The sequence below is a fragment of the Equus przewalskii genome, chromosome 4 (assembly GCF_037783145.1).
Source record: "Equus przewalskii isolate Varuska chromosome 4, EquPr2, whole genome shotgun sequence".
Lineage (NCBI taxonomy): Eukaryota > Metazoa > Chordata > Mammalia > Perissodactyla > Equidae > Equus > Equus przewalskii.
Window position 1 is genome coordinate 22,439,496 of NC_091834.1, and position 12,768 is coordinate 22,452,263.

Sequence of the window (12,768 nt, forward strand, 5' to 3'; positions counted from 1 at the left end):
TGTGGACCTTGGGGCAGACTCTGCCTAGAATTTATACAAACATGATTTTGTTGGTTTGTTTGTTTCTTGGGACTTATTTTACACTAAGGTCATAAATACGTGTGCACATGTATGTATGTGTACATGTGTGTGTTTTTATTTGTGTTTTCACCTTGCCTAGTTATACAACTGGGAAGGGGCTGAGATGAACAGAAATGGGAAGAGCAAGTGTCAAGGCCAGGTTCTTGTCTCCTTAGATGCCCTGCCTGATGTGTTAGTGGAATAAGAGAATATAGAGTCAAAGCCAAATGGAAAGCAAGTCAGTCATTGAAAGTCCTTCTAGAAACCAATGATGTTGTGAGGTTATTTGATAGAGTAATCTGGAGATACCAAATATTTAAATGCTAATTTTCTTTAACGAAATATTTTTCTCCCTTAATTATATTGCTATTAATATAGAGAATTTTGCCAATAGAAATGATCCTAAATTTACTGGGTATATATTTGATCTGCTCTTTTTACTGAATTAAAATAAAAACTTTTGTTAGCATTATACATAGAACTTTTGGTGCACTTATGGCTGGAAATCTGGTTGTAGTTTTTGTAAAAGTACATCTGAGAATGAGAATTTCTTATTAAAAAACAGAAATAGACTGCAAGAGGTAGAGTTTTCATTATCTAGTATACGGTAATCTTCCTGGAGAAAATTCTCTAGTCTATTTTATTTTATTTTTTCCTAAATGTGCTTCTTTATTTATCTTAATTCAACTTATATTCTTAATTTTTTAAAGCTTTACTTTTTAAATTGAGATATGATTGGCACATAACATTGTACTAGTTTTAGGTATATAACATCATGATTTGATATATTTACGTATTGTAAAATGATTACCACAATAACTGTAGTTAGCATCTATGACTATTCATTGGGTGGCATTTAGGTGAGGAGGGAGCAAAAACCAGGTGTAATCCTTACCTTCAAAGATCTAAATTCTGTACTATTCTAGTGAGTACAGTAAAATAACACATGCCATCATAAAAAAACTTCCTCAGGTTAGTCTTATTAATAAAATGAACAGAGGCATACTTGGCCTAAAATTATAATTGATTTGCTCCTTCAAGCAGTTTGTTCAAATGGATCTATTGGGCATTTTGTTTGGTTATTGTCATTCATCCATTTATCTATTTCACATTTATAGTGTATTTATTATGGCTCATGTGCCTCAGTAAATGTCGTTTCTTCACCCTTCCCAATGTTGCCAATGAACAAGTAATCCTGTGGCTTGCTCCCAGGGGTGCTTTGTGCCTTCTTTATAATCATTGTAGGGGTGACAAGGAGAGTACAAAGAACAATGTTAGGACAGTTTCTTTTCTCCCCATCTTAGAGTCAACCACGGGTCTGAAAGATGCCCAGAAAAACAAAAAGAAACACAACTCAGATACGGGGAACAGTTTGGTGCTTCCTGAGGTGTGGAGGGTGGGAGGTGGGCAAAATGGGTGAAAGGGGACAAAAGGTACAAATGTCCAGTTATAAAATGACTAAGTCTTGGAGATATAATGTACAGCATGGTGACTATAGTCAACAATACTGTATTGCACCTTTGAAAGTAGCTAGGACAGTGGATCTTGAAAATTCTCATCACAAGAAAAAAATTTATAACTATGAATGGTGATGGATCTTAGCTGGACTTATTGTGCTAATGATATCACAGTGCATACAAATATTATATCTTTACATTGTACACTTGAAACTAATATAATAAAAAAAAAAGTATAGGTCAGATATGCCTCAGTTAACAAACAAGCAAGGCTTGCCAAAGTGTCCATGCTTCTACGGAAAGGAATGAGGGAGAACTTTTCAAGTTCTGCTTTTTATACTGATACAACACTTTATCTGATTCTTTAGATGAGTCTCTATTTATATATCACATAACATAACAACAGCAAAAGCTTATCAGAGGTCTAAGAGAGGAAGCTGAAATGCAATCTAGCGAGAAGAAAAGGCAGAATGAGATGGGAGGAGTCAGGAGCGGGGCTGGGACCCCAGAGTCCAGCAATGGATCTCAGAATGGAAGCTACAGGCAGGAGGCGGCAACTTTTTTCATGTGGTGGACCATGATGTACAGGTGTTTTTTTTTTTTTTTAATCTCATACAAAACTGTATTGCCCTTTTTTTTCCTTTTGAGTTTATTTTTCCTTCTTCTCCCCAAAGCCCCCCAGTACATAGCTGTACATATTTTTAGTGTGAGTCCTTCTAGTTGTGAGATGTGGGACACCACCTCAGCATGGCCCGAGGAGAGGTGCCATGTCTGGGCCCAGGATCCAAACCGGCGAAACCCTGGGCCGCTGCAGAGGAGCGTGCCAACTTAACCACTCCGCCATGGTGCCGCCCCCTGTATTGCCTTTTAAAAATGGACAAACTATGGTTGCTTTAAAGTTTGAAAAGAGATATACAAATGTAGCTTCAAACTTTCTAAACTGAATCCCTTCTCATTGGTTGATCAAAAACTTTACATAAAACAAATCCAAAAGCCCTTGGCAAACACGTTTCATATTTGAAATCTGTGCCTAAATCAGGGATCTCTCCTGAAGGTCTTGATATAATTTGCAAATTTTGCTAAGGCTTCACTTTGAACAATGAACACTTAGATCTTGGGATTCAGAGCTAGTCATTTACTAGTTCCCAAGTCTGAGCTCAGTTCTCTAATCATGATCTCTGTTGTGGACTGAATGTATTTTCCCTCCAAAATTTCTCTGTTGAAGCCCTAACTCCAATCATAGCTGTATTTGGTATAGGGAACTAACGAAGGTTAAATGAGTTTATAAGGGTGAGGCTCTGATCCAATAGGATTAATGTCCTTATAAGAAGAGACATCAGAGATGCCTACCCACCCAACCCCCACTTAGGGAGCACACGCACCAAGCAAAGGCTTCTGAGGACAGAGCAAGGAGGTGGCTGCCTGCAGGCTAGGAAGAGTGTTCTCACCAAAAACTGAGTAGGCCAGCACCTTGATCTGGGACTTCCAGCCTCCAGAACTGTGAGAAATAAATTTTTGTTGTTTAAGCCACTCAGTCTGTGGTATTTTGTTATGGCAGACCAAAATGACTAACAATCTCATACACATTTTGTCTGAGAAGTCAAATGAAACAGTGGTATGAGGGGTCTGCTAACAACTTAGAGTGTGCCATACTGGGAATACCAAGGGCTCACTTTACTCAACTATGGTAAAGAGTCTCAAAGATCCTCAACCTGTCTTGAAAAATCATTCACTCAGGTATCCCCTGCTTAAGAGAAAAATAAGGATGTCAAAAACTTGTAATTAAAACAATCTTCATTTTAATAATCATTATTGCTTTCCAAAACAGTGGTATAAGATGAATTTCAACTAAAATTAGGTTTTTGGGGCATTATAAGAAATCCAAATTATTATGGTGCTTATGACAGTTTTATATATTCAAAAGCAAAATAGGCCTAAACTTATTAAAGGTTTTTTAAAAACCATGATTTAACTATATCTTTGAAGAAATGTCCATCATCTATAGAGTTCTGTCAAGAGAATATTCTATGGCAATAATGTGACCCACTTGCACACTCTTACAGAACCTCTCTCTTTTTTTTTTTCTGAGGAAGATTGTCACTGAGCTAACATCTGTGGCCAATCTTCCTCTTTTTGCTGGAGGAAAATTGTTGCTGAACTAACATCTGTGCCAATCTTCCTCTATTTTGTATGTGGGATGCTCTCTATCATGGCTAGACAAGCGGTGTGTATATCCATGTCTAGTATCCAAACCTGTGAACCCTGGGCCACTCAAAAAGAGTGTACAAACAATCACTACTCCACCAGGCCAGCCCCCACACAGAACCTCTCTGAGAAATGGTGGGGGGTACATAGGATGAATTCCAATGACATCCAACAGAGGCTTCATGGTATTCACTTTTTTTTTTAAAGAACTGTGTTTAATGTTACTTTCTTTTTCTGCTGGAAAATAGAATTCAAGAAACACAAATCTACAGAAGGATCCCCTCTTCTCTGTTTCAATGCTAGTGTGTCTTCCATATAGTTTGTGCTGGCTGTGCACCTATTCTTAGGCAAAGACACTACTGGGCTTTCTTTATTCTTTTTTGGAAGAACAAAAGCAGTTTTCTGATTTTCACACAGGAGAGAAGGACACATTGGTAATAGCCTTCGGGCTCAGATGAGGTGATTGGTGAATATTCGGTGGTGCTCCAGCAGGAATTTTTTGGCTTGGAATCCTCCATCTCTTTTTGTTAGTTTATATTCAGACAGACAGATCTCTCTCATTTCTGTAAAATATGTCTAGAGCACTGAGCTGAGACCACATCCTGGACAGCACAATGGCCTCTCCATAGATGTGAGTCATGCTCAGAGACAGTCTGAACACCAAATGTTTTAAATTGAAGGAATCGAAATATCTCAAGTGGTTTGCTAAAGTCATTGCTGCACAGCTTCTGGGATTTGCCAAGCAAAGCAACTAGTGCCTATCTTGAAAAGGATATGCCTAAGTAATTTCTGATGCTTTTGACATAGAACAGTGCAGTTATTTCATTAGGAAAGTTTCTAGGGTTTTATTGAGATGTTGTAGAATAGGCATTATGGACAAATATGATCAAATATACTGATTTGCTAATTAGCCTTTGAATTTTCCCCAATGAAATTTCTTTTTAGTCTGTCTCTGTTTCTAATTTATGCATTTTTACATTTTGAATACTGACAATACAGAGAATTCTGAGTCTTTTAAAAAGGTTACAAGTCACCTATGTGATCCTATCGGGTCCTGTAGAAAGCTTCTGATGGACGCCACTGGCCAGGGCTCCCTCAATCACTCCCAGTCTCCTGTTTGGGAGATTGGGTTTCTATGTGATTTGCTGGTGAGATTTTGAAATGTACTTGCAAGTGTTTTTAGAAGGCAAATAGAGGTCATCAGAATCACTTCCAGAACGACCTGATTCACACATGCTCATTTCGGACGTGTTGTTGCTTTCTTCTCTTTTAAAATCCTTGCTCATTTTATTTTGCCTGAAAAGAGTGAGATGAACATCCACTGTCAAATTGAAACCATAACCTTTGCTTGAACTGATAGATACACCCAATTTTTTTTTGGAAATAGTGTTGTTTTTTTTTTTTTAATTTTCACTTTTTCTCCTGCTATGCCTTGATATAGACTAATATTTCCTCCTCCTGGTAGCTTTTGTTTCCTCTTTTTCTTCCTTGTAAATCTCTACACTTAGTTCTAGTTTGTTCAGATTTAGCCTCTAAAATCATCTGTTTTCATAATCCTTCCTGGGAACATTAGCTTTGGGGATAAGTTAATTTGGTCCTTGCTTCATTGACAAACATTTTCTTCTACATTTTCAGGCACATATATGTTTACCAGAAAACCTGCATATCTAGATTTTACTAATTCAGAAGATTCCCCTGCCAAATAATTGATTTCAAAGGTACGCAATGTAGCACATTTCCATATCCATTTCTTTAAACTGAGGGAGACAGATTCAGTTCTAGGTGAGACATTATCGGTAGGTTTACCTTCACCTGAACTAGACGTCTTGCGAATGAGCAAATATTTGCTTTTCTATTTGCTTTTATTTGCAATGATTCTCCTTGTCCTGGAAGGCCAGCTTCCTGAAGAAGAATCTGTAAATCCTTCTCAAATAAATCCTTGGAGTTGTCATCACTGCTGGAGTCCATTGCAGAGTCCTTTCCATCATGCCTCCCTGGGTCCAAGCAGGTTATTCTGTGTGCTGTGAAGTAAGTTTTTCTTTCAACACACATAGCTGACATGAGAGGTAGTAACAATATCTTCTCAATGGTATAATGGTATCTTGTGCTTCTCACGCTTTGGATTTTTTTTTCTAAAACTAAAACCAACATTCTTTTGTCCTGGCGAGTTTTCAGCAGCTTAGGGGTGTTGGTGATATTTTGGCATGGTACAGCTATGAAAGACTTGCACTTGCCAGTCTGCCAAATTCTTATTTCTCTTCTCTTTCATTTGTTTCTTTATGTCTTCTACACTGTACCAAAGGACTTTGTAAGGCCCCATTCTTTGGCTCTCCTCCTCACATTCCAAGGTTCTGCAAGACTAACAGCCCTGGGCCCTCCACATCTGTGGCTCCCTCTCCCTGCTGCGACTTCTGGCATTTGAATTGTCCTCTGCAATCACGCATTGGTTTCTTGGGAGGCTGCAGACCTCTGGGCATTCAATGCAGTGTTCCTGATTCCTGGTAAATGATGAAAAGAGAAGTATTAACAGTACTTTGGCTCACCAGATGTTATTACCAACACTGTAAATTAGATTTAGGGAGATTTTCTGATAACACATCCATGAGCTAGCTAGTTGAGAGAGAGAGAGAAAGGGAGAGAAAAAGGAGGAAAGGAAGGAAAGAAGGAGGGCTGATTCTTTTGGAAAAAATTTTAAAAGATGGTGCAAGACACTGAGATTAAAAAGTCTTTACATGATTTTAAATCAAGCTACCACCTGGGATAGCAGGCTTGGAGAGAGAAAGGATGTTAAGTGTTTGCACATCAGCGCTGCATACAGCACCATAAAACCCACTCTCCTCTGTTCCTACCGTGAGTTCACATTCCTGTATTGGACAGGCCCTACTTATGCCTGCCCCACAGGTATGCTTTTTTCTGAGAGTCTTCTGAGATTGAGATTCTGAGCTTCTTCATCATTAACTCCTACTTTTTATCATACATGGCATATCAAAGTAAAGTAACCTAGCTCTGCCCTCACGTTACATAAAGAGTGAAGAAATAAGACTCTCTCTCTCTCAGACCATCTGGTTAAGGAAAGAAATTGTACCAATTTTCTTATAGCAGCAGGATCCATATTCTTTTAGTCAATATCTAGTCCCTTACCCTTAAAATTTTCCAATTTCTCTTTTCGTAGCAGATGTGATTCTTTGAAAAAGGGAGGTTATTTGAGATGTACGGTTCACCTAATTCCTGAAACTCAGCGTGGACTCACTGTAATTTCCAAATCAGCTTTTAGTGCTCAGTGTAGGTAGCACAGAAGGAAAAACCAGGTCACTGAAGCAGAATCATGACTATTGCCCTACCTGCTCTTTGAACTTGCCTGTGCTCTTTGAAAATTTTCAGGAAGCTCCGTGTGCTGGAATTATTGAAAATCAGCAGGATTGTCACACGTGCACCCTTGGAAGAAAAACAATAAGATGCAATGCTTTTGTGGTCATATGCCTGGCTTTTTATTTCAATGGAAAATAAAGCCTCTTCTGTCATTTTCCGTTTTTATATTTGGGCAGCAGAATTTTCTCCAGTGGGGCTACCATGATTGTGTCAAGTTTGAGATATCTGTATTAATGGAAACTCCCAAAGACAGTACAGCGCAGGCAAATTATGTGCAGTAATGTGGAGAAGATTAAACAGGTAACTGTTATCAGATTGTAAATCAAAGAAGCAAAATAACTTGTTTCTTGATGCTACAAACGTCAGGGAACTTTTCCCATATCACATCTCTTGCTGGGGCCAGCATGGGTTTGTAAGCCAAATGCTGGTCCATCAAGAGCATTTTCTGTTTCATTGAACAAGAATTTCCACTTGAATTAATAATATTCCTAAACACTATGTATGAAAAAGTATTACAATCAGGATTGTTCTGAATAATTCATCAGCATTTTGATGTTTCCTAAGAGAATTCTTTCCAGCATGAGAACTGACTATAAAACTTTTGTATCCATTTGAAATTGTTGCTTTAGTTGGGAAAACATGCAATACAATGTTGTCTTGAACAACAGCAAAGTCATTTTCAATATCACAATATATGATTCTATATATTAAGATTAATTGTGTCCTTAGAGCCTAATTTTCCAAAGACTATATTGAACGGCTATTCATTGAAGAAATTTTGAATTGGATGATATAAAATGACAACTTCAAAATGATATGAAAAGGATTGCTAGAGAGACAAGAGTTGTTTTTAGTACATTATATGAAATCCGTCCTCTTCAGTAGGGCCCATACAAATATAACTCAGTAAGACTAATGCAGAAGGAACTCTCAGGTATCAATACACTTGGTAACATTTTTGAGTCTACTTTATGGTTCCTTCACTCAGGTTCTGACCATGCTTCCCTCTGTGTTTACCTCCCATCCCCACCTCCTTCTACTCGATCACTTTCTTCCATCCAAAAACATGGAACCTGTGCCTCAGGTAAGACATGTGCATTACACAGCATACAGCTGAGTCTGCAAGAGATTTATTGCTTAATTCTAATTTTAAGTTAATAAATGCTCACTTTAGAATCTTAGAAAATATATCAAAATACAGAAAAGTATAAATCAGTAAGCCAAAGTCCTCCATATGATTATTACCCCTTAACTATTAACTATTGATGTGTTAAACATTGTTTTCAATAAACACTTGTTAGGAACCAATTATGTGCATGGTGCACTAGGAAATTGTAAGAGACAACCTGACTTCAAGAAACAGTTTAACAAGAAGATGTGGACTTGGCTATGTTAAGTGATAATAAAAATATAAAGCAATATGAGAAAAGAAAAGAGATATACTATTTTTGGCAAGGAACATTGGAAATGTTTTTTATGGAGAGGGACATTTCAGAAGTGGAATTTGTGTAGAAAGAGCAGAGCTCCAGACAGACAGGTTATCATAATCATCATCTCAAGGTGAGAAAGTACAGATCTAGCAAGACATCAAAATTGGATCAGTTTGAGCAGAAGACACATAGAGTAGTAGTGGTCCAGTAGAAGAAAAGTCAACTTGGGACAGGAAGCCTTGAGTCAGTCAGGCATTACTTTTTCCCAAAAGGGAGAAGCAACGTATATCAACATTTAATAAGAACAATCTGATGTGGGAAATGATTAAAGCAGGAGGTTGGTGGACATTGCTATGGTACAGACAAAAAGAAATTATTTTGTTACTTAGACAAATGAGTGAGGATTAATACAGATGATGAAATGCTTATAAAACAAGACATTCTGTTTACAAATTTGACAGGAATTTCGGTGACAGAATAGAGAGGCAAAGGAGAAATAAGTTTTGCAGCTTACCCCAAAGTTTTCTGTTTACTTGGTAGAGATTTAACTATTAACAGATATAGAAAAACAGAATAGAAGCATCAAAAATGGAGAAAGGGTAAGAATTTTTTCACAAACTTTGTATTTTAGAATGATTTTAGAGTTACCTAAAAGTTGCAAAGGTATTAGAGAGTTCCTGTGTAAGCTTGCACTAAGTTTCTCCTATTGTTACCATCTTAAATTAGTACGGTTCGTTAGTCCTGAGTAGAGAGCCAATATGCTCCATTATTATTAAATAAGGCCCATAATTAATTCAGATTTCCTTAGGGTCTATCAAATGCTCTTTCTCTGTTCAGATTTCCATACAAGATGCCACATTATCTTTAGTCGCCATGTCTCCTCATGCTCCTCTAGAGAGTAACAGTTTCCCAGATTTTCCTTGTGTTCCATGACCTTGACACTTCTGAGGAGTACAGATCACGTGTTTTGTAGAATGTCCCTCCACTGGGGTTTATCTTATTCTTTTTTTCATGAATCCACTGGGGGGAAGGATTTTTAGGAGGAAAACCACACAGGTAGAATGCTATTCTTATCACATTACATCAGGGGTAAATATTGTCGGCACGACTTATCACAATTGACATTAACTTTGATCATCAGGCTGAGAGAGTTTCTGTCAGGTTTATCTGCCACAGTTATCCTTTTTTTTTTTTTTTTAACTTTTTCCATATTACTCTTTGAAGAAAGTCACTAGGTACATACTGCACTTAAGCCATAGGAAGTTATGCCTATTTCCTTAAGAGGGTAAATGGAGTTTTCATATTTGTATCTCAACATAAGGACATGTGTGATGAACACTGAGGAGTGTGGAAGACGGAGGAATAGGAGGATCCTGAACTCACTCCCTCCTATGGACACAACAAACCTAAAACTACCTGTAGAACAATTTATGCTAAGAGGGATTTGGAAACTGGATGAAAAGAACTTCCACAACAAGGGACTACCAAGGGGTGGGGGGTAGGCTGAGGTACAGCCTTGCTGAGGGAAAAATAAACACAGCCAAGCCACTGTGCTTCAAGATCAAGAGCACTCTCGAAGGCATGAAGCCTTTCCTGGAGGAGCAGGAGAGTTGAGCCCCACATTAGGCACCCAGGCCCTCAGATTCAGCATAAGAGAGAGGAGATCCCAAAGCATGTGTCTTTGAAAACCAACGGGTAATACACCCTGGAAAACTACGGAGTTTCAGGGAATGTAAAGCCTGCTTTTAAAGGGTCCACATACAGACTCATTCAACCTGGAAACCAGTGCAAAAACATCAAATAGAAAAGTGCATAGTCCATCTCTTTTAGACTTATTTACTAAGCATGGAGCATCTTGGAGAGGCAGGAGGGGGTTGGGCCCACCTGCCAGGGACGAGACACTGGCAGCAGCCGTTATGGTCACTAGTTCAGCCATGCTTAGACAGACATTGGCAGGCATCACTGGAATCCTTCCTCTAGCCTGTTAGCACAGGGACCTGCCCCACTCCCTAGAGCACCTGAAACAATTGAGTGTAGCCAGGCAGCACAGGCAGCTCAGCCCAGGAAATGGCCCTACCCACCATCAAACCAGCAGTCAACTTAAACAGCTAGGTTTTGCAAATAGCCACATGGGGAGTTTTTCCCTCTTACAAACACCTGAAATATTTGCATGCTTCCATGCCAGGGGCCTGCCCTGCCCATAAATGCACCAAAGTCACCTGTGCATGCAGGGAAGTGTAGCCAGTTCTTGCCAGAGGCCTGCCTCACCCAAGAGCAAGCTGGCAACAGCTGCATACCATGCAGCTAGCCTCACTGGAAGCCTGCTCTACCCACGATCATATTTGAGGCAGCCAGCAATGCCTGGTTGTGCAGCCAGCCACACAAGAGGCCTGCAGCAGTTGTAAGCCCCTGGACTTAGCAACCCCCCACATTAGGGCCTGACTCCACCACGAGCAAACCTACAGTAATTGTGCACTACCAAATCGCACAGCCAGCTGTGCTGGGGGCTTGCCCCACCCAATAATGTTCCCATAGCAGCTGCATGTGGCCCAGCCTTGCAACCAGCCAATGTGGGGACCAACCCAGCCTATCCATGTGACCACAGCCATAACAGTCCCACCACAATAGAAGGGCACATGCAACCCACACAGGGGAGCCCCCTGGAGCATTTGGCATGGGTGTCAAGAGGGGAGAATGCTCCTGGGCCCCATAAGACATCTATATAAGGCCACATTTTCAATATCAGGACACAGAGCTAGTCTACCTAATATGTAGAAATAAGCACAGAGAAGTAGACAAAGTGCGGATACAACTGAATGTATTCCAAATAAAAGAACAAGACAAATCCTCAGAAAAAGAACTAAATAAAACACAGAAAACAATCTACTTGATAAAGAGTATGAACTAATGCTCATAAGGATGCTCACTGAACTGGGGAGTAGAATGGAGGAACACAGCGAGAACTTCAACGAAGAATTTGAAAAGACAAAACATAACCAATCAGAGCTGAAGAATATGATAATGGAAATGAAAAATTCGCTAGAGGGAATCAACAGCAGAGTAGATGACACTGAAGAACAGATCAGCAATCTGGACAAAAGAGTAGAGGAAATCGCCCAAGCTGAACAGAAAAAAAGAAGAATGCGGACAGTTTAAGGAACCTCTGGGACAACATCAAGTGTGGTAACATTTGCATTATCGGTGTCCCACAAGGAGAAGAGGGAAAGAAAAAGAACAGAGTGTTTATTTGAAGAAATAATAGCTGAAAACATCCCTAACCTGGAGAAGGAAACAGACATCCACATACAAGAAGCACAGAAAGTATCAAACAAGGAAGACCAGTTCAGATGTACAAACAGGTGACACAAAGTGTAGAAGGTATTTCTGCCAGTGGCGTGATTTTATTGTGAAATAATGGCTGATAGTTGTTAAAATTTTGCAATAAAACAAAGTACAGACTTTCCTCAATTTTCGTATTATTTGTATTCATGGAATATTCAATTGATTAAAATTGTGCAAGATGCTTCATGCTTGTGTGGAAACATAGAGCTTGCCTGTATACACGGATAATTATAAACACAGTTTCACCTACATTATTGCCCGGCTATACAACCACTTTTACAAGGGATGCAAAAAATACCTTGATCTGTGGAAAAGACTCCACATTGCAGACGTCTGATGTCCTGACTTTGCTTAAAAACACCTGTAGTACTGTTCCATAAACTAAACACCCCCTCCAGTCTTCAAATCCCTCAAGAGGAATTCTCCCAGATAGAGAATTAGTAGAATGGAAAGGGAGATAGATGCAGACAAAGAGACAAACAAGTGGGCAAAATGAAAAAATGATGGTAGTGGCAGAAGGCAAAAAAGAGATACTTTAGAGAAAGGAAAAAACTGAAACATTCAAATGACATTTGGAGGTAAAAATTGACAGTAGTTCTAAATTTATTTGTTTTCTAGAACTTTATGTAAACTTGGAACTATGTCATTTATGCCAAATAGCATATTCTTGATGTCAGTGCACAATGTCCAGCTCATCTATTCCACAATGAAGAAAAACCCTGATGCCACATATTACTGTACAGCTTAATGTTTTTTAAAGATTGGCACCTGAGCTAACAGCTGTTGCCAATCTTCATTTATTTTTCTTTCTGCTTTTTCTCCCCAAATCCCCTCAGTACATAGCTGTATATTCTAGTTGTGGGTCCTTCTAGTTGTGGTACAGCTTAATTGTAATTTTAATGTGG

The 12,768-nt window shown here is 39.0% G+C and overlaps 1 pseudogene; it reads right to left on the reverse strand.

Annotated features, from left to right (window-relative positions):
• Positions 1-3,923: 3,923 nt before the first annotated feature.
• LOC103563179 (shugoshin 1-like) lies at positions 3,924-6,042 on the reverse strand (annotated as a pseudogene).
• Between the last annotated feature and the right edge of the window lie 6,726 nt (positions 6,043-12,768).